The sequence below is a fragment of the Coptis chinensis genome, chromosome 8, assembly GCF_015680905.1.
Source record: "Coptis chinensis isolate HL-2020 chromosome 8, ASM1568090v1, whole genome shotgun sequence".
NCBI lineage: Eukaryota > Viridiplantae > Streptophyta > Magnoliopsida > Ranunculales > Ranunculaceae > Coptis > Coptis chinensis.
In genome coordinates this window covers 40,153,577-40,178,657 of record NC_141463.1, presented here as the reverse complement: position 1 = coordinate 40,178,657, position 25,081 = coordinate 40,153,577, and the positions used below count along the sequence as shown (strand labels likewise).

The 25,081-nt window shown below is 35.7% G+C and overlaps 1 pseudogene; it reads left to right on the top strand.

Moving 5' to 3' along the window:
* The first annotated feature begins 21,073 nt into the window (after positions 1–21,073).
* On the top strand, positions 21,074–22,946 carry LOC147481459 (bifunctional aspartate aminotransferase and glutamate/aspartate-prephenate aminotransferase-like; annotated as a pseudogene).
* Positions 22,947–25,081: the final 2,135 nt, after the last annotated feature.

Sequence of the window (25,081 nt, the reverse complement as noted above, 5' to 3'; positions counted from 1 at the left end):
ATGCATTTTGTTTGTTCTTGGGCTGAGTTTTGTTCTCATCTACGATCTAATTTCCATGTTACACAGAGGGAACCATTTAGCTACTAGAACTTAGATCCTTTAAATCGCAATACATACAGGTGGAATCAAGAACCCAAGTTAAACTAATTACCCATGCTTCCAAGAGACATTCTCTCGAGGTTTAAGTAGTTGAGGATGAAGTCCACTCCTCCACTAGCAACGAAGTTAATTTTGTCTTAAAACCTATGAGCTCTCGAGCTACCTTCAAAAAGCACATTGTTGTCACAAGCATAAAAATAAGAGGAAATAAAGAAGGTCAAGAAACTCAAAACCGTGGAATTGTTAACTTTAACTTGAAATGATGTTAATACATCATGTTCACTAAGACTAATATTTGCTAATTTTTCTTGGATGAGAAGGAAGAGGATTGGTCGATCTCGCCATATTGCATTCCACATGAGAGATATTTTGGCCGGTCCAAGAGAAACATGAAACATTGGGCCTTGCATGAAGAGTGTAGTGAGCTAGATAGCAGATTTTGGAATCTACCGCTACACGAGGCACTATATTAGGATTCATGAAGTTGAGGAATGGCAAGGAGATATTACTAGCTTCTTCCATTAAGAACAAGAATAGACATATCGCCCCTCGTGATAATTGCTCTCGATTCCACCTAGCAATCATTAGTTCCTCAACAGAGTAATGCTCAAACAAGAACATGAGATTGAATCAAAAGCACTATTCCCTCGATGTGAAGAACCAACACTATTCCCATGAGAGAGAAAGAGAGTACTAGGAGGGAGGAAATAGTCATGTAAGTTTAGGACTATAAACATTAGACCTATGATTCTAGATTATGCACACATAACATAAACAAACCCCCAATCCCAACAACTAACTAATACTTAAACCAAAATGAAATCTTAAACTAAACAATCCCCAATCAAACTCATAGTTTTAAAAAATGACCCAAAAGAAGTTTAACTAATTGCCACAAAAATAAAAACCAACTCATTCATGAAGAATTTGTTAAAAAGAGATAGAGGAGAGAGAGAGAGAGTACCTTTTAAGCACCAAACGCTTAGTGTTCTTACCCATTCTCACCAACCGTAGTGTTCAACCCACCATCCTGCAAAAAGGTAAGGTCTCTCTCCCTCTTTTTAACCCAAAAATTTCATGAATCAGTTGGTTTTTTGTTTTGTAGCAATTAGTTAAACTTACTATTTCAAATGATTTTTAGAAACTATGAGTTTGATCGGGAATTATTTGGTTTAAGATTTCATTACAGGTTAACATTAGTTGATTATTGGGATTGGGGGTTTGTTTATGTTATGTGTGCATAATCTAGAATGATAGGTCTAATGTTTATAGTCCTGTTTAGTCAGTTGGTTAGTTTCCTTCATTTTAGGCATTATCTCGTAAGTAGGTTTGTGGTTAGTTATTAAGTAGCTAGTGCTATAAATTGTAGTGTATCTCATCTACTACAAATGGAGAGAAGTTTACTATTGTAGTTTGAACTTGTGTGTGGATTAGGAGGTCAAAGGCTCCTCAATAAGCCTTAGTGTTATATGTTTTTGATAAAATCAATTCTAGATTGTATCAGTTTTCAGTGGATATTTTGTGGCAGATGTTGGTTTGTGCGTTGATATAGAAACCTTATATATTTAATTGATTGTTGGCCTTTGGTTTTAATAATAGCGATTCTAGAGTGCACTGGATTCGGGACTCTTGATTCAAAACTTTGTGGGGCAGTACACACACACCTTTTGCTGATAGGAGGGCCCAGAGATTCGTAGAGTACTCGCGTGATTTTAGATTTTTCATTTAATAATTGTTGTTTATTTCTTTTTTGGTTAATATTACTGATCATAGTTTATTGTTTTTCCAAAATCTATAAGCTCTATAGATCTATATTGTGTTCATCGAGAAAAGTAGAAAGGATTAAAAGTTACGTATAACTTTTTTTTTGTTTTTTCTTCTAGTTCTATCAGCAGTTCATCACCAAATCACTGCTGAGTATTAGTGAATATAACTCGAACATTACTTCTTCCAGTTCCTCAAATGAGTATGTTAAGTTGTTTATTTACTTTGAAGCAGTCATAATATAGACCAATTCATAGTCTTATCTAGTTCTCTCCTTGTTTTGGTCTTCGGTAGGACAGAACAACGATTTAAACAAGTAGTGATAGCTTAGCATTTATCTACTAGAAAAACTGGAAGAATGAGTGAACAAGTTGTCAAACAAGTTAACAAAAAAAACAAGAAAAAAAAAAGTTTTCCACTTTAGCGCTACTTTTGTTCTCCCTTCGATCAAAGAGAAAATCCAACCATTGACTTCAATTTCGATGGCATTCTCTGATCAATTTCACCCTGTGCATAGTAGAAGCTCTATAAAAATATCATCGTCTCTTTCTTTCTTTTCTTGACACTCTTTTGGCCCAAATCCCTAATTGTAATCATCGAGTTTTAAGAGGGGTTCAGCACGACAGGTATTAGATTTTTCTTATTTATTATTGGTTTCAAGTTAGTTTGTTTTAAATCGACAAGCCTAATTTTTTTATTTCATTTGTTTTCAGTATTTCAATATAATATATAGTATTTATATGGGTTTCTTCCGGAGATCTGTGTATTTGAGGTTTATATGCAAATTAATGCCATAATCTTGATATAAACACAAGTTATAGTATAAATGAATCTGGACACACATTGATAAGAAAGCAGTATCAATCAAGGTACATGGGTTATTGGACTACTTGTATGCATAGGTTAATGCACTAACTATGAGTGAATATAGAAATAAATGTTTAGGTTTATGGGATGTCAATTTGAAACCTGTGTGTATTCTACATTTGTACTCTCCTCTTGGCCAATGATAGACGCCTAGACGAAAGGGGATGGAGTTGGGGGATGACATTTCTGACAGAGAAACAATGTTCTCAGATGATTTGTAATTGAAATTAGGAATGTAATGCGTGTTAGTAAATGAAATTGTCTCGGCAATGTATGAATTAGCAAACTAACTTTGTACTAAAGGTTGAGTTGTTACGCCTTGATTTTTCAATTACTTTTATTAGCATTTCTAGCATGCCGGGTTGTACCCGATACTGGGGCTAGGTGGCCTAGATCCAAAGACCTTGCCATGCAACATACCCTCACCTTTTGCTTGTAGAGGGCCCAGATGGCATGCGTACCCATAAACCGGCCTACTCTAGATTTTGTCTACTTTTATATTATTAGCAATCTAATAATATATGCATGTTTAGAAATAATTTTTGTTCGTTCTTTCTCGGTTCATACTTTTATCCATCTTTCTTGTCATATTAGTTGATTTTAATTATCCTTAAATAATTTTGTTATTTTTGTCTTAGTTCATAATTTTATTCATGATTGTTGTCATATTAGTTGATTATGTGTAGAGTGGTTAGTTTGCTCTTGTAAATACATATGAAGGTTGTTTGTCATTGCTAATCTATTTCTATATCAGCTGGCATAAACATCCTGGATAAGGTTGGTCACGATCTCTTTGTGCCATTTGTTTAATAAAGTCTGTTTTTTTTTTCCTTCAGTTTTTCCACTACTACTTTCCTTTACCCACAACACCAACGTACCACTTCATGTTGTTTGCTCTTCCGCTCTTAGGTGTTAATTTCAATAATTGATTTTGATATTAGTGAGTTAGATTTATTTATTTAATTTTACTAGGGTTTGATTTTTTTGTAAGTCAGAAAAGGATGGCCGAGAAAAACATAATCCCCCCCTAATTTTTAAAATGTTATTGTCATCTTGACACGTCATGTTTACACGTATCAAGAAGCAACGACAATCCAGGTTGGGAGTACTACAACTACCCAAATTGGGTGAGCCATTTTTGTTTATTGTTACTAATTTGAGTTATTGAAGAATTATATATTGGATTCTAACTGGTGATTTTAACATGTAATTTGGGTTATTTTAGAAGCCTAGGACGCTTAAATCTTCAAATAAATCCCTAAAATCAAGTGGTGATTTTTTCCTATAGGTCGACGAAGCCGTGTTATGTCCGTGTGGAGGTGGTCTTTGTAAGGTATTTGGTGTGACTAGGAATGGAAAAAACAAAAAACGACGATATTGTATTTGCCCGAGATCAGTTGTGTATGACAGAATTATAAGGAATAAATTGTGTATCATTTTATTTTTATTTCTTATTAAACATGTTTATCTAATTGGGTTGTAAACTTCCAACATTTAACAACAGGATCAATTAAAAGGTTGTGAGTTTGTCTATTGGGTTGATAGTAGAACACCAATATCAGAACAAGGTTCTACTTCTACTTCTGAAAGACGTGAACAAGGCCAGTTCTACATCTAAAAGGCGTCTACATATTTGAGAAGCGATTGATTGTACGGTACAGAACACCTTGGCTGCTGAACTTTATGTTGCACAAGAAAGTGCTAGTGCATGCCGCAACCTGTTACTGCAACTTTGTGATTTAGAATTGGACAAGTAATTAACTATTTGTTGCTTAATGTAATTAACTATACGTATTTGGTGAAATGTTTGTCATTGGATGAGAATGACTTGTTGGAATTGTGTGTCTTCGGATTATTGAATTGTTGGAATTATTTGTCTTTGGAATGCCATGACTTGTTGGATTTATGTCTTTGAATTACCATGTCTCTGGATTTGTACGACAGGAAGCCTAGTTTAGAGGCGGCTACCCTAGTAGATACATTCATCTTTCTCACATGTTGCAGACAATGAATGACAGGTCTGTATGATACATTGTCTATATCATCCTTACTTCGGCAGACCAAAGTGCTTGACCCCATCAAGTTTGACATGTTAAACTAGTATCAAGTTTGATGTGGTTAAATATCAAACTAGTTACTAGCTTAATAGCTAGTTTAGAGTATTTAGTTCGTGTTTGACATTGTCAAATACTTGTTACATATCTAATATATCTCGGTTTTTGGGGTACACGATATATTGCTCGAATTTGATATTTTGGTCCTTGCCCCAAACTCCAAAGTTCCAAACAAAGGCAGCATAAACTAAATTTAATATTCAGTATAGTACAACATCCTATTTTATTCAAAAAAATAAATAGACCAATTTGACATCTATTTAGAGTTTAATTAGATTTAGAAGTCTAGTTTCATTCCTTATTAATCAAGTATGGCTTGGATATCTATATATATAAATAGGTCATTGTAGTTTATTTCATTCAACACAAGTGCTTCTAGCTCAGTTGGTTATGTACATCTATCCTCATGGGAGATAGAGGTTGCAAGTTCGAATCCCACCAAATGTTGGTTGGGATTTCTTTCTTGTGTAATTATGTGATGGGCCTTTGGGCTAGTGTATTGGCGAGAGCCTTCGGGCTGGGTTCCCTTCGGGGTTGATGAGGCTTCGAGTAACGTAAGCCCTCAGGCTTAGAGTCCTTCAATGTTACAACATTGCAAACATCGTTGAATTTGAATTAGAATTTAACGTTGAATTTGAATTTGATGTTGAATTTTAATTTGACATTTGAATTTGACGTCGAATTCGTATTCGAATTTGACATTTGAATTTGAATTTGATGTTGAATTTGAATTTCACATTAGAATTTGAATTTGACGTTAAATTTGAATATGACATTTGAATTTGAATTTGAACTTGACTTCGATGGTGAATTTGAATTTCACTCTAAATGATAATGTCGACGCTCTTTAATCACTCTTAAACGATCCGCACCTCTACCGGAGACACTCTAAATGACCGTTTGAGACCGATTCAAGTTGATCTAAACGACCCTGTGAGATCGTTTGGCTATATAGATAAGCGATCTAAGGAGGTCGTTAAGGGCAGTTTTGTCTGTGAACGATATGTGGGGATCGTTTTCTATGGTTATGTATGACCTGGATGGGTCGTTAGGACCAAAATCAAAGCAAATTTACTATTTGATTTAGTTCATTTCATATCTAAACCAAATTCATATACGCACATAACTTCAACTTCATATTCATATTCATATACATACAATCATATTCAAATTTAAACTCAAATTCACGTACAAAATCAAATTATATTCATATACATCAAACCATATTCCAACTCAAAGTCAGTGATTGAGACTAAATTCAAATCAAATTATCAAATCTTCAAAACCTATTATAACTATATACTTTTCTCCCTCGAGTTCTACAATTCTTTTATTCAATCTTGTGTGTGTAAGAGGCAAGATGGTCAATTGATGGGAATGGTGTATAAGAGATTCAAAGCTGGAAGTGCTCTCGAGGCATAGTGCATTGGTGCAGAGATTGCAGCTGAACTATACAAGGACCTAAAGCTTCTACACATGCTGATTTTGGGAGACAACAAATACTTGCTACCGAAGCTAAGAGAGGAAGGAGCTGGAGCGGGATGGTAATTTAAAGAAATGATCATTAGGAGCTTTAAATTGTTTAATACTGCTTCTATAAACTTGATCTAGTAACTCTATTTTTCTTTTATGTTGGATTAGGAAAAGTGGTAATTTATGAGCTCATCAGTTGTGTAGAAATTTTGGATTATATAAATGGGCTCTAAAGCATGCCAGTATTGGTCCTCCACCTATGTGGACCTATGAAGTTGTCATTCCTTTAAGAGTAGTTAAATACAGGGACCAAAATATCGAATTCAAGCAATATATTGTGTACTCCAAAAACCGAGATATATCGGATATATTGATATATTAGTGGTTATATATCCTTTTGTTGACCGGCTAAAATTTTGTTTTCTATGTCGATAAATTGGAAATATCATCGATTATATCAGAAATATCGTTGATATATTAATAAAAATAAGCCAAAAATTGGTCAAAATCAACAATTTATATCGGATATATAGTATATATTAGTCGATATTTATCAATATATCAGAAATTATGATATATATCGGGTAAAAAAATTTCTATATTCGGTGGAGATATATCGAATATTTACATCTCCTGTACTCAAAAATAGATATATATCGACAATATTTTCGGAATCTCGACGGTATTTTGGGCCTTGGTTTATATATCGAAAATATGGAAGGGTTATCACCAAAAAAAAAAGAGCACAAAAGAAAGCTATAATAGAAAATTTCAAGAGTTTCCTTACAAAATGTAACAAATTGAAAATTGCCATAGCATGTGCATTGCACATGTATTCCCCGGTTTAAACCAAAATCTTACGGGACATGCTTCAATTTAGTCCAACCCCACTATAAAACTCACACTATACATTCCACGTTCATGTTTTGCAAATAGCTACATATTTGCCAGCGTTCCATCTTCTGAAACCAGTTAGAAGGTTGCAATATTCAAAAACAAAACTTCCATTCAATCAAATTAAGTTCTTGAACAGAAATGGGTAAAAACAAAAGAGCAAGTGCAACTTTGGAGATGGGAAAGGGTGTCGTGGAGAGAAATCCAATAGTGAGGATGAAGGTGTGTCCTAAAGTAGATAAATTATAGAAACCATCCACTTCTAAATCTACCAAAGCACCCACTTATAAATCTCCAAAATCATCTCATCGGTCACAGGTAAAATCTCTTATAAACTTATTTTTTTAAACTCTGAAGATTTTGTTGCATATATGGGTTGTTTTCTTAAACTTTGAAGATTTTGTTGCATATATGGGTTAAAATTTTATATAAATTTCACAAAATCCAACTTGAAATACCATGTTCTGGAAAGATATATATGTGTGTTTGGTCTACGCAAAAGAATCAAATAGTTTATGTTAGAGTGTTAGACCCTTGTGTTATTTTCCTAACATTTCACAGCACATCCAAAAGGTGGTTCCAAATAAGAAATTTTGATTGGACTGCTCCACTATGCTACTTAGTTGACCTTCCAGGATTGCCAATGGGGCTATAAGCTTCCTTTTGAATATACAGAGAATTTAGGCCACTTATTTGACACACTCAATGCATAATGTAGAAGTACATTGAACTCCCTTGAAGGGCATCCAGCAACTGGGTGTGCATGATTTTGATCACTCTCCCTTTTTGTGCCTGTCTTCCTTTTAAAAGGAAGGTTCATAGGCACTCAAACTTAATTGACAAGAGGAAAATACAATTTGCAACTCTAGGGCAAATTGTCATGCGGTAGTCACTTCTCACAAACCAGTAACAATTATACGTCTGGCCTTCTATTAATGGACTTAGCAGCCATGAAGATTTTGCTTTCGAGTGCTACCTAAAGAGCATCTTCCATGGCCCTTAAATGTCATACAGTTAACTCCTTGCGTTATACTATTCATTTACTGTGTGTCCCAACATTCTACACTGATATCCTGTTATAATTATTTCGTGATTGTAAGCTTCTAGCTATTATACTTAGTTTGTTTATATTAGGATTTTATTCCCGTCTTTCTTTTGTCTTTGCATCCGTTTGATTTAATTATTGGTTTCATGCATTCTTATCAGCATTTGATTATTTTATGTTGCATCTTTATATGTTGTGCATGTCACAGATAATGCATGCACGAATTGTGTTAAATGCAACACGCTTGTAAGATTTTTTTTTTTTTTTTTTGTCATCAATTTGTTATATGCTGTATGATGGATGATGCATCATATATATTATGCCATGTGTATATATTATCTTATGTAGTATACAATATTTTTACAAAACTATCCCATGTCTTATGTCTTCCATTACACTGTTCACAACAAATATTTTATATTAGGAACTGAGAAAGGACAAATCTAGAAGGAAAGATAAAGCAAATGAGCAAGAGGTAGTGAGGAACAAAAAGAGAAAGGTAACTCCATTCCGGAGTGGAATGTCGTCTTTTATGAAGCTTATGGGTGAACACTCTTTTAAAAGTGCAATCAAAGAGTGTCACTTGGAAGAGATGAAGAAAACCCTTTCTTCCCACTATTCAAATGTTGCTATGATTCGAAGCTGACCGAGAAGATGGTTTCGAAGTCTAGTCAAGTCATCAAGACTATAATTGAAGCATTTAACGTAGAGGAGGGGTGTTTCGTAATACACGGAGTTAGTGTGCGACTAACTCCAGAGGATGTGAGCTTGACTTTTAGGATACCAAAGCAGGGTGAGAATGTTGTTGAAGCAGAAGTAAACCAGACAAGAAGTTGTTGAGTGGGGATGCACTTGATTTTAAAGTGAAATATTTCAGCGCCAGCATCATCACCACTTCTGAAATTCGGAATGCACTAGAAGGAGTTGTGAAGAAAGAAGATAAAGTGTCAATAGCCGACTTTGCCAAGCTGATGGTGTTGGTTATGCTCAACTCCGTCTTCTTCACAAAATCAAATTTTACTCTAGCTTCAGCATTTGTGTACTACGTCTACAGTTTCGAAGAAATAAATAAGGTGTCATGGGTAGCAACAATCTCCTCCCACATGATGAAGAAGATTAGAAAACACAGTGTTAAAAGCCCAATGAGCATTGCTACATGTGTGGTACAACTACTTGTAAGTATTTTTTTCAATGATAGTACTGGTTCTGCGAGCATACGGTGGACTTCATCTCACCGGTCAAGGATTATGAAATGCAATACCCTATGTGCGCAAAGTGAGATCTGAGTGTGCTCAATTATAAGTTCTCACAAGTAGTAGGTGAGGGGCTGGACAAAAAGAGTAAAACAAAGGTAAGTTTTGTATTTGATAAGTTAGAACCTAAAAATGAGCATGTAATTTGATAACTTGAATTGTAAATTGTAAGTCAGTTTTCTAACCCATGCACTATATAAGGGATAAAGAGAAAGAGTGAAATAACTCTTTCTATGTGAGGAAGTTAGAGTAAACTTTTCTAGGGGGTTCCTTGAGAGAGAACAAAAGAGAGATTTGTGAAAGCATTTTTTGTGAGTGAGAAAGATCATTCCAAGTGAGTGAAGTCAGAAATTCTCTTTGTAATCCTCTATCTTGTTCATCTAGTAAATCATTGATCTCGCCGTGTGGATGTAGGCACATTGCCGAACCACGATTAATCCTCCTCTTGTGTGAGTGGGTTATTTACATAGTCTCTACACTAGTTTAAGCTTGTTTGTTGATATTGTTGATTGGGTTTAATGCTTGAGTTATTTGTTGGAACTTTTATCTTGTGTGAAAGATCACTCCTTTGGTGGTCTAGTTGTAGTTGCACATTTCTGCGATCAGTCGCAACATAAATTATTATACAAATAATATGGCATATATCAATAAAATTATGGATTATATGTTAGTCATGATAAATAATGGGATGTAGTTGTGGAGTATGTAGTTTGAACTTTTTAATTGATTTAAGTGTCCCTTAAGGCTAAAATTCCCTTGAAAGTTAGTAAGGAGCTCAGAGATATCACCGATGATGAACAAATCCTTCTAACCCGATTGTATGAACCGAAAGAGACTGAGACTACATTAGAGATATGGAGGAGAAAACTGGTAAAGCCCCGAGCTAAGAATGTGCGACTTTGGAAAAGTTACCTTGAAACAGAATGGAGCAAGGAATATGATTCTTGTCAAACAGGTGGGCACATGGAAGAGGGAGGTTTCATGGATGATGATAGCCCTTGCACGGATACTCATGATTAATTCCCTGGTACAAACTCCACACCGACGAAAATATCCACCCAAATTGTGGTTAATTTGCAACAAAATGATAGTGACCCAATGATGGAATAACCAGAAATTGAAGAGGGGAGGAAAGAAGATTATTTGGGTGAAACAGGTGCGGATGTGGGAGATGGAGGTTTGATGGATCATGATAGTCCCAACTTCGATACTCCCACAGATGAATCTCATGCTAAATGTCTCAGTACAGACTCGATTCTAGTGGAAGTACCCAACGAAATTGTGTATTATCTGCAACAAGGAGGTGCCTTGGTGATAGAAGAACCACAACTTCAAGAGGAGGGGCGACAACATCTTCAAGAAGCTAAAGGTTACCCAATTACGACGGAAGAACCTCTTATTTGAGAGGAAATGCAGAAGCAAAAAGTCACAATTAGTCCATCTACAATGGTGAAAAGAGTGAAGGGGGAGGAAAGGAAGCAAGAAAGAAAAGAGAAAAATGATAAATACTTTTTGTTTTATACAAGAAAGCGAAAAGGAGACCATATAGATAGAGAAGAAGAGGCAAGGGAGAAAACTAAATCTGTAATTAATGAAGGTACGTTGCACAAACCGCACTAATGTAGTATATATCTAATCATATGAAACTAAGATGGGGAAGTGTAATTGCCTTGTGTGGAAATGCTCAGACTTGGTAGAAGTTGGAATATGGGGTTAAATAAGGATGGATATTTGATCTGTATGTGGGAGGTTAGTGAGATCTTGAGGGTGTTCTAACATCGGTCTATCGTAGTAGATCATTATCCAATGCATTAATGCATTTATCAATGGTTGGATGGAAGAATAACAAGGAAAACTGAAATAATAGACCCCCCCCTTGAGCATGTTAAGTTTTATGTTTTTTATTTCCTTGAGCGTGGTATATCTATGAAAACTACAAAATGAGCCTGCCTTAGAAGTTTAAGGTGTCTCATGACAGATTTGTTAGTCTAGGTGTACTTGTATACTGAAGCTTAAGCTTAAGATGTCATTATAGGAAACACATCAGATGTCTAAAACAACAATTTAGGGGCATACAATTGTTAGTTGCAGTTGGCATATGTAACAATATGACTGGTGCTTACCAGCTATAACTTCTTTGGGCTCTACTCTCATATTAGCACCTATTTTTTCCTTCAAACATGTCCCCTCTCCCATGTTTGCTCGAACTATATATTACATTTCAGTTTGTGCGCTTGCAGCTGAGTATAGATCTTAATCATTGGTATTCATATTAAGATTCGAATTGATTGCTCACTAATTTTCTGCACCACCTATGCTTTGGAAAAAATCACATATTTGCTTTATTCATTCTACTAGGTGTTTATATATTTTGCAGTCAAATATCACATCGATGCTTTCCTTTTACTTTGATTCTTATATATAATTTGTCCATGTGTTGCTTACTTGGTTACCTTGTATATGGGTGCATTTACTAGCTATTTTATATCACGTTATATTTGAGTGTCACCACCTCTTTTCAATTGCAGAACTCAAGTTTGCCTGTGTGTTAATGATGTGGTGTTAATGATGGGAGCTACGACCAATAAAAAGATCAACTATACCTAAATTACCTACTAATGGTGCACGTGGTGTTGGTCCTACACCTGTTCATGATCTTAATGTACCTTATGAGCCCACTGAAGAGTACAAAATGCCCACTGCTGAAATGCTCTATCCACTAGTAACGACCTTAAAGTTAATTTTATTTTTGAGTTTTTAGTTAGTTTTAGGTTGTTAATTTATTGGGAATTTGGGTTTCGGATTTTGGATTTTAGACGCCATTACAGACTCCAAAGCAAACATTGTTACCAGGGACGGCTCATAGGTCTTTACCTAGAACAGTACAGATGTCGTTGCCAGGAAGTGGGGAGAATTCGATGTATCGGCTTCCCACACCTAGTGATTATAGTAGTGGACATGAGAGTGTTACTCCGAATGAGGTGAAACCTAGGATGCCTAGTCCGTATATGGTAAGTTTTTAAAGCTATTAATGTGGGCTTGTTTGTTAGTTGTTTCTAGCATTAACCATTAAGATTTGAAATTCATTTATTGTTTGTGCAGCAAACACGTTCTCCTTGAATGAACCAAAGGCCTCTTGGAGTAGACGTTAATGTCAGTGAGTTTAGTGGCATTGGCTAAGGATAGAGCATATATTTATCTTCAAGCTATTGGTAGTAATTAGGTTTGAATCTTGTAGCTTATGTCGAAGGGCGGGAGGAAGGGGAGAGAGGGAATCCTCCTCAACCCACGATGCAGGTTATACTCTTTCTTTAAATATGTTTATTTGTTTTCTTTAGGAGTAGGGCTTGGTTACATTTTGAAGGAAACATAAACTTGTATGTGTTAATTTTGATGAATGTAATCTAGAAGTCATTGCGATTCTAAATTATATGGTTTAAATCTAGGATTTCTTCATGATGTCTTATGGCAAGTGGGAACGTGAGGATTTTGCTCTTCATTTTCATGGGGGTGGATATATACCGCAACAAGATGGGGTTGGGGATGGCGCATATGATGTTTTTCAAAAAGAGGTACCTGTTTATTACCTTTGCCAGAACATTTATACTATCTTCATTCTTATTAAAGTAGATCTCATGTGTTCCTCCGTATGAATGTTATGTTTTGTACAATTTAATAATATCTGCTTGAACCTAGCATTGTAAAATTCAGCAGTGTTTTATTTACGTTTGCATCATTGAATTGCATGTGCAATTAGTGCTAGAAATAAACGAAATATCTACAAAGGACTACTGAAGATAACACTGATATTCTTACATGAACTGCAATAATACTATTACTTGAAGTTAGAGAGCGTTTGTTCTTGTTACATGTCAGCATAGGCATAGAGCTAGGGATTGTCAAGAGAATAATAATGCTACTGCTGGTGCTAATAGTAATAATGGAGGTTATGTGACTCACGATGTTTCTTGTTATAACTGCGGGAATCCTGGCCATAGAGCTAGGGAGTGCACTGCAAAGGAAAGTGCTGATGGCCAAGGCAAAGGTTGTTATAACTGTGGTGATTTTGGTCACTTTGCCTGAGACTATAATAATAATAATTGCAGGGGAAGAGGCGTGTGTTATTCTTGTGGTGGGTATGGCCATCTGGCTAGGGAGTGTTTTAATGAGAATAGTGGCGGTGCTAGATGCAATGGTGGCAGCACAAGTGGCGGAAACCAATGTTACAACTGTAAGGAGGCTGATGGCCGCTGTGCAAGAGACTGTCCCAATGCAGCTGCAACCTTGGCAACAAATTAATTGAACCTGATTTAGAGATTAAGGGGATTAAGGGGTAACCAAATACCTTGTGGTTTTTCCAATTTTCTATATCATATAGCGGTTTACTATTGTTTTGATAGTTTTGGTAATGAGACACCACTCTTTAAATTCTTTGTTTTTTTTGTCTAATTGGGGTTGTTATTGATTAATTAGTTTTTTTAGGGAGAGTGGAGAACAATTTTTGGTGTGTCAATAGATGGTGGATTATTCTTATATTAATATTCCCATAATGATATCATTTTTTAGTACAATCAGTTCACTTTGTTTTTTCTTAGTTAGTGGAAGTTTACTATCTCGTGTTCCGCCCTTTTTGTATGTTTATCTGTTCGTTGTGGAGTATTGGTGTTTTTCACCATTCTAGTTATTTGTTTGGAATAGGAAAAAGAGACCATAAAGGAATGAGAATGAAAGAGAGGGAATATAGGAAGTTTGCCTTATAGATTAGCAGAACAATTTACCCAAGTTATTCCCAAAATTTAGCTATGAAAGATTGATAGTTGGAAAATAATGTAGGAAGGTGCTATTCGACTTTTACTAATTTTAATTAGAAGCAATGTTGAATTGGGAACAAAGGCTTGGGTGGGAAATATTGAAATCAGAAAGTAGGTTGGAAAGGACTGGCTAGAAGTACAAGAAATTGAAACAAGTTACTTGCCCAACGATAGGGTCTTTTTTGGCACATAGCTCATGGTTATTGAATGCACCAGTATTTGTCGTCAAGTAATACTAAAATAAATTTTTCTCTGTTCCTGTTTTCATACTTTTTCAACTCATAGAACCTTGTGAACTTTAAACTGTATTGTTAGTGAATAGAAAAGGTTGTCATTAATTAATGGTTCGGTTTTGGAACTTTAAAGACCTTTCAAAAAGGTGCTAGTAGCAGTTTATGAGTTGCTAAAGTTTAGGTGTTTCGTTCATGCAACTCACAAAGCATGTTGCATTAAATGTAAACAAGGACCTTTCTGTCTAACTATCTAAATTGACTATGCGAAACTCCTCATTGTGGTTGATATTGGGAATTTGAATAAAGTAAAGAGTGGCCGTATTTACACCATATACAGAGTTTCATCCACCTAATGCCATGAATAATTGCCCAAGACCACTAATTCCAGAGTCCAGTATTTGTACATTCTAATCTCTTAACCCTTGCTCCCCACCCTAAGATGCCAGGCCAAGATTTCCTTTTGAAATGTCATCTGAGTTGAATTTGACTGCGCCTTGTGGTGGGACAGACTAGTAGCATTCAAGTGCTTTAGGGATAGTGCTAATTTTCGGTGCAGTCTGGGACTTCGGAGTACATTAATTAAGTTATATACTAGTGTAGAGTTATCCATAAAAATTTTGTTGTGCTGATGAGCTATTTTAATCCATGTTTGCAAAAACAGAAAATGCTGGCCTTTATATTTCTTTCATATGGCACTAAATTTATAGTTTTCCGTTTATGCATCGTTGCAGTATTTTGGACTATGAAGTATGATTGTCTGTGTGGTTCTTTTGCTGAGGTCATGAGCTCTTCATTTAAACTCCCTCCCCAATGCATCTACAGAATCAAAGATATACTTAAATTGTGTCGTGTAGCACTAATTTTCTAGGTTGTGTTTGATAGCTCCATTTGCCATGGCAAATGCAAATAAATGGCACTATTCACTTGTTTGCCACTGTTTGATGTGCTTTTTAAGTCATGGCAAATTTTTTTTTAGATTTGCCACAAGTTGTTATTTGCCATGATTTTGGTGCCAAAATTTACTCTGAGGGGAGGTGAGTAAATTTTGCCACGACAATTTTGTACACAAAATTTTTCGTGATTTGCCACCAATCAAGAACGAAAACAAACATTGCTCGATAACATCTCTCTCTCTCTCTCTCTCTCTCTCTCTCTCTCTCTCTCTCTCTCTCTCTCTCTCTCTCTCTCTTTATTTTGATTATTGAAATAGAATTGAAGGAGATAACATCTTTAATTGAAAATGGAACTTAAGAGAAGGAGGTTTGCAAAATTGTTCGTGCAATTCGTTTCACCATTGCTTTGAGAAACAAGTTGAAACCGTCTCTTCTTCATGCATTCCTTAATTATGCTTTGATTCTCGGTTCTGAAGCCCATACTCGTTTGTCAGCTTATCTTCCAAAGGTATCTTTATCTCTTCCCTTCGTTTTCTTGTGTATTAGTTTCACGCATGCTTAATTAGTATATATGTTATGTAATGTCAAGTAGAAAAACTCCACAACTATATCTTAGTGAGTCCATGGAGTCTGTAGATTATTACGATTGGAGATTAACACGTTTAGTTATGACACTCTGTTAAACACATCTATACGTACAACTTCTTATGGCAAGGTTTACATCTTTGTTAACCATCAGTCAAGTTTCCTGCATCTTCACATGCATATCTGCATGCCATTTTATAGTCTCACTGCTTACATACTTTAAGGATGTGATGGAAACAAAGACATGCTTTGCAATATTGGACAATTACTTGTGGTATTTCTTGGATATCACCTTGGAAGGATTTAGATAAGGCTTGTGTCTAGATGATTATCCATTTGTGCTTATCAATGATGCATAGACCAGGTTGGATTTTGAAGAGTACAAGAGGGTAACTAAGTGGGTGCCCACATTTCTTCTGACTAGGAAGGCTTAAGAAAAACTTCTTTCTTGACCAATAAAGAATGAGGCGCTTCAAATTATTGGTATATATATTTGAAATTTCATTTTGGGAAAGGAAAATATATAATACCTAATAGTTAACATCTCACAAAATCATTTCTCATAAATACTTTGACTGAACTAGTATTTCCAAGTGACCTTAGACAAAACTGTTATAAACAAGCCTTGGAAATTTGTTGCAGACCCTCTGCTAACTGTTAAGCTCGAATTTATAGTTTAATATATATTGTTATGTTGCAGGACAATGAGTAGGATATGGAAGTCGATACTACAACATCCGCAACTTCAGTGAAGCAATCCTTGCCTGAGCTCGAGATTTATTACTACTTGCTTGTATTGATTTTTCTAATTGATCAGAAGAGGTTGAGTGAGGTGAAAATCTACAACTCTTCCAATTTTTTTAGTTAAACTCATTATGTTTCATTTCTCTTCTGTTTTTGTTTCCTGATATTATTTCAGTTTGTTTCTCGTGTTTCAGTTTTGCCCAACTATCTTATTTTTTCGCGGCTGGTTTTGTTTTCTTTCAGGCAAAAGCTTGTTCTTCAACAAGCATTGCTCACTTAAGGAATATGAGCAAGAGAACAGTTGATGTTTTAGCATCCAGACTGTTCTTCTATTACTCACTCATTTACGAATTAATGGGTGATCTTGCAGAATTTCGAGGGTAAGTTGTATACAAGTGAGCCTTTATATTTAATTTTTAATTGTTGTAGCATACATGATTCACAATTGTTGATGTTTTCCCCCATCTCCTCGAACTTGGTCAGGGGCGGATCTACAGGTTAGCCGACAGGGGATACAGCCCCTCCCCCCCCCCAAACTTCCCAAAAAAAAATAAAGATTAGTATGAACAATATTTATTGTCGATACTACATTGAGTCCAAGAGTGAATTCTATGAAACCGTCGAGAACTGTAGCGATAACTGATCAAGCTACTACACTAGTTCAAGCTGGAGTACCTGTTATCCATTTAGCAGCTAAAGAACCCAATTTCGATACCCTATCAGTGATTGCTGAAGCGGGGATTAATGCAATATGTGAAGGGCATACAAGGTATACTTTTAATGTTGGTACTTTTAAGTTATGTAAAGTGATATGTCATAAACTTAAAGAGGAGAATGGTATTAGTTATACACCTAATCAGATTTTAGTTAGTAATGGTGCTAAACAAAGTGTACTTCAAGGATTTCTTGTTGTTTATTCGTTGGGTGATGAGGTTATAATTCCTGGTCCATTTTATTTTAGTTATCCTGAAATGGCTAGAATGGCTGATGCAAATCCGATGATTGTAGAAACATCTTTGAATAATAACTTTTTGTTGGATCCTAAAGTCTTAGAATCAAAACTTAATGAGAAGTCGAGGGTACTTATTCTATGTTCGCCTTCGAATCCAACTGGATATGTTTAACCTAGAAAGCTTATTGAGGAGATTGCTAAAATAGTCGAGAAACATCCTAGGCTATTAGTGTTATCGGATGAGATTTATGAACATATCGTTTATGCACCAACTACTCATATTAGCTTTTTGTTTCTTTTCCTGGAATGTGGGAGAGAACATTGACTGTTAATGGGTTTTCGAAGGCGTTTGCAATGACTGGTTGGAAACTTGGGTACCTTGCTAGTCTAACACATTTTGTTCAAGCTTGTGGGAAGATTTAAAGTCAAGCTACTTCAGGTGCTAGTAGTATTTCACAAAAAGCTGGAGTTGCTGCTTTAGGACTTGGATATGCTGTTTTGGCAGGGTATACAATATATTAAACCATACATTTCTTAATAATTGAATTTCTTAATAATTGTATATGGCAGGTAGGCATAGGTAGGGGCAGATCTAAGGAGAGGGGGGGGGGGAAATACTAGTTTTAATAGTGTATAATTCATCCAAAAAAAATGTGTAATGGATATTAGTTGTAGCAGCCCCCCTTGAGTGGCGATCCTGGAACCGCCCCTGAACTTGGTTGCTTTTTTCTCACCAGAAACCTTCTTGCCTTGCATCGGATTACTACATTGCGCCATGATGAGTTGGGTCAGGTGTGTATAGTAGTAATAGATGCTATTTTGGTGAAGCATCTTAGAGTATATCACTAAAATTTTGGTGGTGATGCATGAAACACTTCTAAACCTGCTACTTCACAATTACCTCCATTACAATCTATATGATCAGGCAGAAAAGCTTAGATCAAAGGCACCGCGTTTTGAAGCACACTCAAATCAGCAGGTAATTTCTATTTCCTCAACTCGTATATTCCTTTTGAGATTCCTGAGATGGTGGTCATGCAATATGGTCTTTGTGTTACAAGTTGTCTAGGATTTACTTTTTGTTTCGTGTGCATTACTTGATATGTTTGTTAGAAATATAATGAAAATGAAGTTTGCGAGTTGAAGGATACTGCAACCGATGTGGCTGATTTGTTGCTGTGGACATTGTATGAACCATGTATAAGATGTCATTTTTGTTGAGATTCTTATTGAGCTACGTTTATTTTCATTAACGTTATTGTTGAATTGGTAGTGTTCTACCATTTCCATTGGTCACAACCAAGGGACTTACGGCTGTAGTGATATAACAACTTGTTCTGTCATTTCTTATGGAGCCTGCTTAGTGTCTTCTCTTGTTGATTAGTTATACAGTCCATCAAGCATTGTTTATTTTCTTCTATGAGGGTGTTATAAACCATCAGGTTTGTGAAACAATTTTGCAGAATGTGATTGACGGTGATTTGTGCGAGCAGTTTTCAACACTGTCTCCTGTTGTGTAGAAGAAGATTGTTGATAAGCTGGATAGAAGAACACCGTAAGAGATATTGAAGAAACTCGAGGATGTGAGAAACAAGATCATCTTAATAGGCTTCTGTGTATGCTTGCAAAACTCGAAGAGATGAGAATTATCATATGATACCAGTACGTAGAGTTCTGTTACAAAACAATCAAATATAAACTTTTGTGTAGACAAAAAAGTTCAAGCGGAGATAATTCATTTCATCATTGTAGAGTTTGCTATATGAAAGCATAAACCAGTTTTACTTCTGTTGAAGATGAGAACTTCTAATTTACATAATATAGTTATATTTGGCTGAAAAAGATCATTGAGGTTGATTTTGTTTAGAATATCATTCGGATATTTTTTGTAGACAATGCAGACAAATGTGTTATACACTCATGGGCGAACAATGTCAACACCGAATATGTCCATCTTTAAATGGCCATCTTCAGCTCATGGGCTTGGGCTTTGATTAGGCTCTGACCAAGATTTTTATTTCCTACAAAAATCAACACTCTCTAATACTAATTTTGCAGGTAATATCTATCCAATTCACAACATAGAGAAAAAAAAATATAATCAATCAATGAAAAAGAAACAAAAATAAAAAACTTGAACTTGAACCCAAAACCATATTTGAGGATTTGAAGTTTCTTTTTCATGATTTAACATTTGTATATTGATTATTTTCTATAGTATGATAAAATGAAGATGGGAGTGAGGATTTATGGTACAAAACAATCAAATATATTAATAAAATATAAACTAAAAGAATTCAAAATTAATACAATGATGAATGATTCATCTTCTCCAAAATTCAAAAGTTGAATTTGAACTCTTGATATTTGCCCAATGTTCAAACTTGAATATTTAAATTGATGTTGAACTCATAAGTTTTTTATCTCTGAAATTCCTACAAAAGTTAAAAGAAAAGAGGGATTCTAGCATGGGATGGTTGTACCGGTACGCAGGGACAACCTAGATCCAGTACCTTGACATGCAATACACCCTCACCTTTTGTTGGTGGAGGGCCCAGATGACATGTGTACCCATAATCCAGCATACTCTCAATTTTTCCAAAAGAAAATATAAACAAAATTCAAAAATATTAGAGTTAGAGTCTCCAAATTGTGTTTATCAACAAGGTTAGGTCAACGGCCTTTGATACGGTGTGGGTTCGGCGGCTTGACAAGTCGGGTTTAAGCATATAACCTACACCCATAGCCCGACCGGTAGAAACGGTGTCGGGTCGGTGCGGGATTGGGTGGTGGGTGAAGACCGGGTCCCCTGGGTGATTGGTCAACGGTTTTTTATTACACTCCTAACTGTGAGCATTGAAAATCTATAATCAGATAGTTCAATGCAAACGCACGACTGTGAAAGTGGATAGGGAGTTAAAATAGTTATCAAATGGCCTGGTTTAGGGGGTCCCGACTCTTATAAAATCCAAAATGTAGGGTATAAATCAGTTATCGCAAGTGTTCGTACAAAGCAAGCATAGACTACAAACCATCTCGAGATTTGCGCAAAGTGACAACTAGCATCTGAAAAATCCATTGATCTAAATCCATTTTGTGAGGTTTAGCAATTCTTTTCGGAAAATAAATTGGCAAAGATGGTGAAGAGGATTAGCTAGCAAGTATATTGAGGTACTAATTGTTTTTGTTCATATAGTTTTTTTTTGGTAACTCGTATACTTAAGTTTGATGGTAGCTCATTTTACAAAACATAACCATATCTTCAAAGGCAAGGGCGGATCTAGAGGTTGGCTGACAAGGGTTACGCCACCCCTCCCCAAACTTCCCAAAAAAAAAATTAGTATGAACACCATTTACAGTCGATACTACATTGAGTCTTAGAGTGAATTTTGTGAAACCGTCGAGAACCGTAACGATAACTAATCAAGCTACTGCACTAGTTCAAGCTGGTGTACTTGTTATCCATTTAGCAGCTGAAGAACCCGATTTTGATACCCCATCAGTGATTGCTGAAGCGGGGATTAATGTGATATGTGAAGGGCATACAAGGTATACTCCTAATGCTGGTACTTTTGAGTTACGTAAAGCGATATGTCATAAACTTGAAGAAGAGAATGGTATTAGTTATACACCTAATCAGATTTTAATTAGTAATGGTGCTAAACAAAGTGTACTTCAAGGATTGCTTGTTGTTTGTTCGTCGGGTGATGAGGTTATAATTGCTGGTCCGTTTTATGTTAGTTATTTTGAAATGGCTAGAATGGCTTATGCAAATCTGGTGATTGTAGAAACATCTTTGAATAATAACTTTTTTTTGGATCCTAAAGTCTTAGAATCAAAACTTAATGAGAAGTCGAGGGTACTTATTCTATGTTCGCGTTTGAATCCAACTGGATCTATTTATCTTAAAAAGATTATGTAGGAGATTGCTAAAATAGTCGCGAAACATCCTAGGCTATTAGTGTTATCGGATGAGATTTATGAACATATCGTTTATGCACCAGCTACTCATATTAGCTTTTTGCTTCTTTACCTGGAATGTGGGAGAGAACATTGACTGTTAATGGGTTTTTGAAGGCGTTTGCAATGACTGGTTGGAGACTTAGGTACCTTGCTGGTCCAACACATTTTGTTCAAGCTTGTGGGAAGATTCAAAGTCAATCTACTTTAGGTGCTAGTAGTATTTCACAAAAAGCTAGAGTTGATGCTTTAGGACTTGGATATGTACTCTCTCTCTTTCGCTAGTGTTTTGTGTGTTTCAACAAAGGGCTTCTTACATAATGTATGATCTTGTTTAAATTGCTCAGGACTTGTTTTTACTGTATGGCATGTAGTTTTTGTCTCTGTCTAAATGAGCTCATGCACCTTAGACATTATTGAGTGCAAATACATTTTTTTTGTTCACCTTGTTCTTCACAGCTACCTAATTTTTTAAGTGTATAGATACTTATGAGTGCTCCTTGATTTGCAGCTCGTTCTGGACTTAGACGAGACTCTAGTATGTGCTTACAAGACATCTAGCTTGCCCGTCATTCTTCGTAGTCAAGCTACAGAGGTAGGACTTAGTTGGTTTGAGTTGGAATGCGTATCTTCAAACAAGGTTTGCCTTTTTGTACTTTCTGATCTAGTTTACTTGTTAATAACTTGTTTTCAGAATGAAATCCCACTTAAAAGATTATTTATATATAATTGAAGGAGTATGACAGAAAGCCTAAGGTGAATCATGTCACAGTGTTTGAACGTCAGGTTTGAGAAATTTTTAAAAGAGACAAGTGAATTTGCAGATCTTGTGCTCTTCACTGCTGGTCTTGAAGGTTTGCATTTTTGTTCAGTATTCTTATGAACTTTTCTCTATAGCATTTTCTTGAATTCATTTGATTTATTGTCTTTAGGTGTCCTACAAGTTTGCTAGACCACTAGTTGACATAATAGATGATGGGAATCGATTTAGCCTTCGTCCTTATAGGCATTCAACTACCAGCACGCAAAAGTTCTTTCTCCTCTTCCCCCTTCCCACTGTAACCACTTTTTACTTACATTTTACTTACATCTTGGTTCTTTGCAAGCAATATTTAGTATTTTACTTATGCTTGCGTGACCACTTTTTCTTACATCTTGGTTCTTTGCAGGTAATATTTAGTAGCATAAAATCTCCAATCACTAAGGATATGAGACCCATTCTACCACCACAGGTGCATTCTTTTTTCTCAGAATGTTGATCTAGTTTGTTCTTATGTTTTTGCTCGCTCTTCTAAAGCTCCACATTACAAAACTGCAGACAATTCAGGAAAAAGTATGTTCTTGAGAATTTATTGAATTTGAAGTATGGTGCAAGTCTCTTTACTAGCTTGCTTCACAATCTTAATTACAGGAACGTCCAGACAATGTCAACTTTTAGAATGGGCACTACATCATATATTCAAAAAAAAACAAGGCTATCGACGCCCTTCTTTAGTCTGTTATGATCAGAACCCATAGATAAAAAACAGGTTTTTCTCCTCACCTGTAAAACAACAGATAAGAATAAATGGTACACGTAAAATTATACACATCCTAAGCTGGAAAATAATCCATTACGACTATGTTCTGTAACTTATATAATTCTAACTTAAAAGATGATTGCTGTGTATATAGGTTATTACCATCAATGGTATGTTCCCAGGTACCCTTATCAACGCAACAACCAATGATAACATCCACGTGAACGTTTTCAGTGGTCTAGATGAACCATTACTAATGACATGGTATGCAACTTTTTTTCCTGGTGTAATTTAATTTAGAATTTTAGATCACGTTATTTTTTAAATTTTCTCCATGTAAATAGGATAGCCTGGTTGCACAGTTTCAAAAGTAATGACTTGCCTAACTAGAGTTAATAATTGGGATGTGATGCAGGAATGGCATACAACAAAGGCTAAATTCATGGCAAGATGGAGTATCAGGGACAAACTGTCCAATCCAGCCCGGTAAGAACTAGACCTATGTGTTCCAAACCAAGGACCAGATAGGTAGCTTCTTCTACTTTCCCACACTGAATTTCCGTAGGTCATTTGGAGGTTTGGGCCTTTAAGGGTCAACAACCCAAACGTCATCCTAGTACCCTTCAACAAGCCAGAAGCCGAATTTGATCTTCTCATTGGTGATTGGTATTCCTATGACTACAAGGTAATTTCTTACACTTTTACTCTTTCTTCTTTTAATCTTCTTGTTATTCTAACTTCTAAGAGTGTTAAGCATGCATCTGTTCAACGAAAACCAATAAACAAATTGTGAAATAACCAGTAAGCGGATTTGGGCTAAATTTTATCTACTTTGTTGGGCTCAGACTTTATTGTTACGACCTACCCACCCAACTAAACCAAGGCATGAGCAATTCTACTGAAAAATGGTTACCTAGAACTCCCTCATTAGTGTGATCTCATTTTTACTGCAAAAAATATTGTTAATGTACACTTTCACGTATGAATTTGATTTTAATGTGAACTTGGTAAAATTTAACTTGAATTTTTGTTTATACTATTTTACCGGATTTGAGAGGGCGTTTACCGCCAAGTCCGATTATGATGAGCTCTACCCTACTGCCCTCCTTATGAACGGAAAATGAGCTGAAGACTTGGACAAATTTAATGATCGGCACGAGTCGTTTAACGTTACACAAGGTCAGATATAATTTTCACCATCAGTTCAATATCAATTGCCTGTTAGACTCCCCAAAATACTTGATCAATTTGCTCATTTTGATGGATTTGATTTTGTCACATAGGAAAAATGTACCGATTGAGAATATCGAATGTGGGTACCTCGATGAGTTTCAATTTCAGAATTCAGGACCATCATATGGTGTTGGTTGAAACTGAGTGATCTTACACTAATCAGATCACTTTGGACTCCTTAGATGTACATATTGGCCAGTCTTATTCCGTTCTTGTCACAGCCAATCAACTCGACACTATGAACTACTTTATGGTAGCAAATCCAACACAATCAAATAGTAGTATCATTGGTGTAGGAGTGCTACAATATGCCAATTCTACAACCCCTGCTTCTGGGCCATTGCCAGTTGGACCCAATCTAATGGATCGAGAGTTTTCAGTAAATCAAGCTAGATCAATCAGGTGAGACATTTTATGTACCTTACTTGATCATAGCTTTTACACTCTTTTCTATAAGCATTCCCTCGTAGTTTGCATCGTTCAATTTTCAAAGTGGTCGTCCGTGGATTTTATATATTAGAATAACACTACATCGTTCAAATGTTTTGTAATTGCTGAATGGGACATTCCATTTCTCATTTGCTATTGACGCCATAAATTTCCTTCCTTTATTCTTGCAGTTATTCGTGGTGCAAAAGATA